Source organism: Cetorhinus maximus, chromosome 6, assembly GCF_964194155.1.
Source record: "Cetorhinus maximus chromosome 6, sCetMax3.hap1.1, whole genome shotgun sequence".
Lineage (NCBI taxonomy): Eukaryota > Metazoa > Chordata > Chondrichthyes > Lamniformes > Cetorhinidae > Cetorhinus > Cetorhinus maximus.
The window spans coordinates 50,322,389-50,329,735 of NC_135884.1; positions in this window are offsets into that span (position 1 = coordinate 50,322,389).

Sequence of the window (7,347 nt, forward strand, 5' to 3'; positions counted from 1 at the left end):
TGTATAATAAGGATAATTACTCTGTTACAGAGGAAAATATGTTTGTTGTTCAGAAGAGGAATTTCTTCAGCAGTTGTCAAGGAAGCCTGTGGTTCCCCTCACCTGAGGCCATGCAAGCCAGATCATAAAAGAAGGAGAATGGCACCATACTCATAATGGCCTGTGTATACATCGATAAATTGTTCTGCTACAAGCCACTTTTTTTTTTACTTAAAACGAAAGACTCTCTGGGCAACACTTGTCAGTCCCTGATGATACCTAAAAAGGAACTCAGAAATCAATGGCAGCAGGCTTCAAATGTCACCAAACTTTGTCTGAAATATCAGCTTTGACAGAAATGAACAGATAGATCTGTTGTGTTCCGTTTGTAATTGAACCCTTAAACTGCATTCACTATGGACAATTCCATTTACGTCCTTATAATGACTGCAGAACTAGGGCAAGAGGTAAAGGAACTGATGCAGGCAAGCAAGGAAAGTCTAAACCCAAAGGAGAAGAGGAACTAGCAGGTATCCTTGCACCAGAGTATACAGATACTGCCAGGCCCTGAATGGTGTCTCAAAAGTGGTGCACTTAAGGAGGTAATAGTTCAGTAAGGGTATTGTTATGTACATGAGGTTTATAAGACAGTTATGTTTTGAACTGTCTCTTTTAATTTAAGGTAAAACAGAATGTCCTGGAAAGGGGGATAGTGTGAAGTTGTATTAAACTCTGCCCAGTGACAGGTTCATGTGATCTTGTTGCCATGGGTACAGTTGCAAGACTTAATACCTGGACATTTTTTATTTATTCATCATGGGATGTGGGTGTCACTGGCTAGGCCAGCATTTATTGCCATCCCTAATTGCCTTGAAAAGGTGGTGGTGAGCTGCCTTCTTGAACACTGCAGTCCATGTGGTATAGGTATACCCACAGTACTGTTAGGGAGGAAGTTCCAGGATTTTGACCCAGCAACAGTGAAGGAACGGAGATATATTTCCAAGTCAGGAGGCTTGGAGGGAAGCTTCCAGGTGGTTGTGTTCCCATGTATCTGCTGCCCTTGTCCTTCTAGATGGTAGTGGCTGTGAGTTTGCAAGATGTTGTCTAAGGAAGAAGGAAGAAGCAGCTGGCCTTGCCAGATGTAGATTTATGGACTCTCAGAGTGAATCAGACTGAACGATTTGGGGGAGAAGACTGAAAACATATGCAACTATGCCAGGAAGAAGAGAAGGATTGCCTTTGGGTTAATCACCAAGCAGTGTGCTGGTGTGCACAAAACCCCTGTTCATGGAAACAAGTTCGTGGAGAAGTAAAAACCAAGCAATCACCAGAGAGTATGCTACTACTGGAAGTCCATTCAATTATGCTCAGGATATTGAGTGAAGGGGACTTTGTTTAAAAGGATACTGGAAGATTAACCCTGGTGGGACAGGGAGAAGTGAGAGGAGCTTGGGATTTTTAAACATAGACTACATTTCTGCTGAGAGTGTGGTATAATGTATAAACATGTGTGGGGGTTTTAGTTGAGTTAAGAAGTTAATAAAATATTTTTTGCCGTAGTTTGGTAATGTTTATTCTATGTTTATTTCTGTGTGTTTGTTACAGCAAAAGTCTCAAGATGTGAAATTTTGTCATGCAATTCTTTAAGTTGGACACTGGGAAGTTCATGGGTCCAGAACTTCCAACCTCCAGGCAGTCGTACCCTGGAGGTACCCACTTCTAACTATGGTAACTTATGGCACTGACCCCAGCCCCCAATGACCATGCACTGGACCTCCCCCCAAGCCTGCAATTACCCCCACCACCCCCAACTACATTCCCGAACTCCTGTCTACCCTCCTGACCTCCCGACCACCCCCCACCTCCAACTACCCTCCCCAACCCCCAACCAGCCCCCAACCCCACAACCCCCCACCTCAACTATCCTCCCTACCCCCTGAGTACCTACTCACCCCACGACTACATTCCCATCTCCAGACAACCACTCTAACTTCACCCTCTGAGCACCCGACACCCCATGACCTCTCTAAAACCTGACTACCCTCCTCACCCACACACTCTGACCACCCGGAACACCCCCTGACCCTTCCACTCCCAGAGCACACCCCCACCCCAACTAACCTCCACCTCCCCCGACTATCCTCCCAACTGCCCCCACCAACCCAACTACCCCAAACCCTGACTCCCCACCCAAAGAACCCCCGCAACACCACCCCTAACCCACCCCTACCCCACACCACCCCAACACCCCTGACCACCCCTACTCCCAACCACCCACCGCACTTCCCCTCCCACCCTTCCACCCACCACCCCCCCGACAAACCTGCAGGCCCCTGACTATTCCCCACCCTTCCACACCCCCGACTACTCTCCCATCCCCGAACTATCCCCCAACATCCCTACTACCCCTCCTACCCTCCAACCATGCCCTGACCCACCCAACTACTCCCCACCCCCTCACTACCCCTCCTACCCACCAACTACCCTCCCAAACCCTTTCTGACCTCTCGCCCACTTACCTTGCACAATTACCTTCTCCTTGCCTTCTCAAAGTGGCTGGGACATCTAAACCTACCTGCTTTATGGCAGCTAGTGCCGTAAAAAGGGGGCGTCGTTCCACCTCCCCCTATGCTGCTGCCCTGCACAGGAAGGCCTTCGGAGCTGCTGCTCTGTACGTTTCTCACCTGGCTCAGGACAGAAGGTCGGTCGAGGAATGTGCAGCTCCCGACTAAGATAAGTAAAAATGAGCAGAGTAACGGCAATCCGACAGTGCTTGCCACTCCATGGAAGTTCATTTTATGCGTCGGCGTGCGGGTCCCGCCCCTGCTCGCCGACAGAAAGACTCTGCCCACGGTTTTATTGTGCACACATATATTTCAAGCAAGTGTCTATTTTTAATCATAGTGCTAATCGACTATCCTTATGCTGGCCTGTGGTGATATTGAGAGACAAGGACATCCATGGTGTTTGGCTGTGCATTGTTAGCAATAGTCTTGACTCCAAGATATCCTTCTCTCATAAGTAGGTGGCACCATACCTGAGCAGGTATTTGAGGGGGCTGGCTAGAGAGATGACATGAGTTGTCACCAGGATGGCATCATGAAAGTGAGTTTTAGCCATTGCACTTGCACTGGGCCTTGGGTCAGAGTGCTCACAATTAGATCCTCCAGATTCTGAGAGCTGGCGTCCTGAATGTACTTCCCATTGCTTTCCCAAAATCCTCCTTCAGGGCCCAAAATCTCACGGTTAAAGCATCTGCATGAGTTTCATTGACTAATGTGGAGGTCTCTTGATGGGGGTGGCAGGAAAACGGGAGAGGAGCTATTGGTGTTAATGTTCCTGGTGCCCCAACCCCTCCACATGGCGCTGCAATGTGTCAATTTCCTTTCATATATTTATGCAGGAGATGACACAGGACTCTGGCTCGTCAACCATCGCAGGTTCTCAGAGATGCACCTTAGGGCCTCCATGCGAGCATTATATATATTCAGCATTTTCCTTTGAACAGGATCACAGAGATTGCAGTCTTCAGGTTCAGGAACCAGGGGGTGAATTCTATAGAAGTTCCACTCTTCACTGTCAGATCTCACTTTTATCTCTAATTTCCCAGCTCTCTCACATCACCTTCTTCTGTGAAAAGGCAAGAATATTACAGTGCAACTATGACAGGGTCTTTTGCTACAACAGTTGGATATAATCAGTTTTTTGAGGAGTTAAATTTAGGGAACAATATGTGTGGTGAATTAGGAACGTTTGTTCACACATGGAACGCTGTGAAGGAAAGTAATGTTATGAGTATCAGGTCACATAGGATTGGTGAAGGAATCAGGGGCAGGATTTTCTGTTTGTCGGGCGAGTGGGGTGGGCGGGCCTGGAAGTGGCCGCGAAACAGAGAGCAGCCCACGACTGGGCCCCGACTGCGAATTCACTCTGGCTAGCCAATTAACGGCCAGCCAGCGCGAAACGTGCGCTGAGGACCTCAGTGCTGCCAGGGTGAGGAGGGTGAGAGCTGAAGTCTGCGAATGCATGGGGGAGCGCATGCTGAAAGCTCCCTGAGGGCACAGAGCTGCCTCAGGGAGCTGAAGAATTGGACAAATGAAAATAAAGATTTCACAAATGATATAAACATATCCCCACCTGTGACTCACATGAAGAGGGGCATGTTAAAAATGAAGTAAGAACAGTTTTTTTGCTTTTTTTCATTCACTGCTGGAAACCTGATCCTGCCTGAGAATGAGGTTTCGTAAAAAATGCAGTGGCCACCTGGCTGATTCGCCCGACCACCAACCGAACGGTTGGACAGGCAGTGGAAAGGAGCTTTTAATTAATTGTTTAAGGGCCTTACTAGGCCTCTTAATGGTCGGCAGGCACGCTGCCAACTTTCGTGTGCGCCTGCCGATCGAAATATTGTGAGAGAGTGCGATGACATCAGGACACTCGCCCGATGTCATTGTGCGTGATATTACGCCCAATTGGGTCAGGCGCTCGCCTGTCTGCAGGATGTAAAATCCTGCCCCAGAGGTTTACACTATAGTCCTAGAGTAATGATGGTGAATAAAGTTAATATAAAGAAACTGCAAGGAAGAGTCAGTGGAAGCAGATAGTTCACCCTGGCTGCTCAGCAATGCGCAGTAGTTCTGCAGAGGAAGGAGGTGAGACTAATTACTACAGCCACCTCCTGCCAAATGTACACACCAAATTCACTTCAGGTTTCTGCTCACTGGCCACAAATAGCCCCTCTCCCCCACCCTGCATCTATTTGAGGAATTTTTCATCTCCTCAGAAATGGCTGCTCTTCTTTTTCACCTTGATGGAATCTTGCCCCAAGTTCTTCTACTTCTTCCAGTGCTGCCGTTGTCCCTTTAATCAGGTGAGTGTTAGACCCTGTTAATGTACCAGATCTCCATCTGTGATTCAGCTGCCTTTCTCCCCTCTATCCTCCCTCACACCCCCAGATACATTTAAATTGCATTCTGAGCCTGAGTCCTGTCCTTTCTTTATTTCATACCCCTTCCCCTCTAGCATATCTAAGACATTACAACCTATATACCTCTCCATATTGTTATTATCTGACCGCACAATTTAAGGCAGGGCTAACATTGGCATGACATGACAGGCAGAAGTACTGCCATGCCTCACTTCTGGCAGCACCAATTTTGGACCACGAGTATCCTGCACAAATTGGGGAAAACAAAGAGAGAACCCCAACCGAACAGGAATTCTTTCCATCTTCATTCCTCATATCTTACATAAAACAAATTGCTGTTTATTTGAAGGATGCAGCATTACCTTGATGAAATACTTAACAGTGATCTTATCAGTGTTGATAAATTATACCCCAAAATGGTTGACTTGTGTTAGTATTATACCATTTCCACTATTATATAGAAAGCATTTATCTGTTGGAAATGATTCCAGGTATTTGTGTTAAAATAGCTTTACTGAAACATCATTGATATAATCAGTGTTTTCAATAAACAAATGTAGGTACTTCAGCAACTCTGTGATGGCACATCACAGTTAGTGTTCCAGAAAATGAGTTAGTGAGTTAGTATATAAGTGCAGCTACATTTGACAGATGCATTCATGTGTTATGAGTGCATGGGCTACACTGTGTCCATTATTGCTACAAATCTGCAAATTAAAACCTCTTATAAATCAGTCACAATCTCCCAGACAGAGCCACTTTGGGACTATTTAAATAGCTATGTTAAAGCAGCTATGTGTGCTTTCAGAGTCTGCTAGTCGACCTTAGTTAGCAGTTAGTTTAGAAATAGTATTTATATTGAGCAACTATTAGGACAAATGATAAAAACATTATTACTTAGCAAGACCAGCATATAAATAACATGGTGACGGTTTCCATTGGCTGGATACCTAGATTTGTTCATTGGAGCACCTCAGAATTAAAAGATATGACCCACAGGATCTCAAAGATTGATTTTTTTCTTTGAAATTGGTTTTAATCTTTCCAACACTGTAATCAAGCCATTAGTTCCCAAATTGAAGTCTTCAATATACATATTATTTTCATTGTATTTTCAGTGCTAAATGTTTAATTTTAATAAACCTCCATCATACTCTGAACAAAAGCCTTGCGGCGGTATTTAATGGAGGTGACCGGGGTCTTGCCCACAAGCTGGAGAGCTGGTGAGAGCCCCATGTCGCTCCTTTTGGAAGGCCCTCCAAATTAATTGTCAGTCAGGCACTTCACTGGGAGGCTGCAGACCTTTCCTGGGATCAAGACCCCAGGAGTGGAAATCTCACCTCCCAAAAGCTGCTGACCAATCATAGTGCATTGCTCAGCAATGGCACAAAGAAGTGGTGGCTGTTGCTGATCATGTGCCCACCCGATGCCCAGAATTTCTCAGGATCCCAGGCCACAGGTGGATGATGGCAAGAGGGGAGGTCACAGGGAAGGAGGGAAATCAGCGGCAAAGTGGTCCTCAGTGGTGTACCCCTCCCAGATGCCGGATCCCTCGATTCGGCACTGAATGCCTGACAACAAGGGACTACCATCACCACCCCAAACCGGAAGACCATGTGCTTTTTGGGCTTCTCGCATGCTGAGCCCCCTACCTGCCACTGGGTGAATACCAGTGACAATGGGATGAGGGCCTTAAGTGGGCATTAATTGTCCACTTAAGGGCCTCAATTGGCAGTGGAGCAGGAAGGCCACCCATGAGCCTTCCTGCCCTGGACTTAATTGGGGCAAGGTGGAAAAGCAGTGGGGTCCCCACACGCCACCCTTCCACCCGACTAAATGCGCCCCCCCAAACCAAACTCACCTCGGGGGAGGGCATTAAATTCCAGCCTTGATTTTCCTTAGGGGAAGGGCAACATAGTTACATAGGAGATAAACATGGCAAGTTCAGGAATGGAGAGGCACTGCTGATCTAAACGGCAGGGTCCCATTTGAATAAATATTTTCATGGGTCCTACTGGATAGCAGACCAGTTGACTACCTTGTCAGGAGGCAGAATTGGGCATCTCGTAGCAGGAGGCCACAGCCAGGGACCCACGTGAACCATCCTTGTCAAGCAGTGGTGGAAGGGATTCCCTGTCTTTGTAGTGGGGAGGAGCAGATCAAAGATTCCTCTTAGTGAAAAATTAGAGGAATGTCGGGGCTGGGGATTCCTTGAAAATATTCGGGTTGCTGGAGGTAAATGGGCCCAAGAACTCCTTGAGAGACTTGGAGGGTTATAGTGGCGGGGATTGGAGTGGGATGCAGGGGAGGAAAGGGGGTAAGGGGTTGGGGGGATAATGCTCCTGCTCCTCATGGCCCACAAAACCTTCAAAGAGAAGCAAGGTTTTAAAACCTGCCTGAGCCGCTTTAGTCCAGTCAGCTTTTCGGGCTGTAGTGCCCAT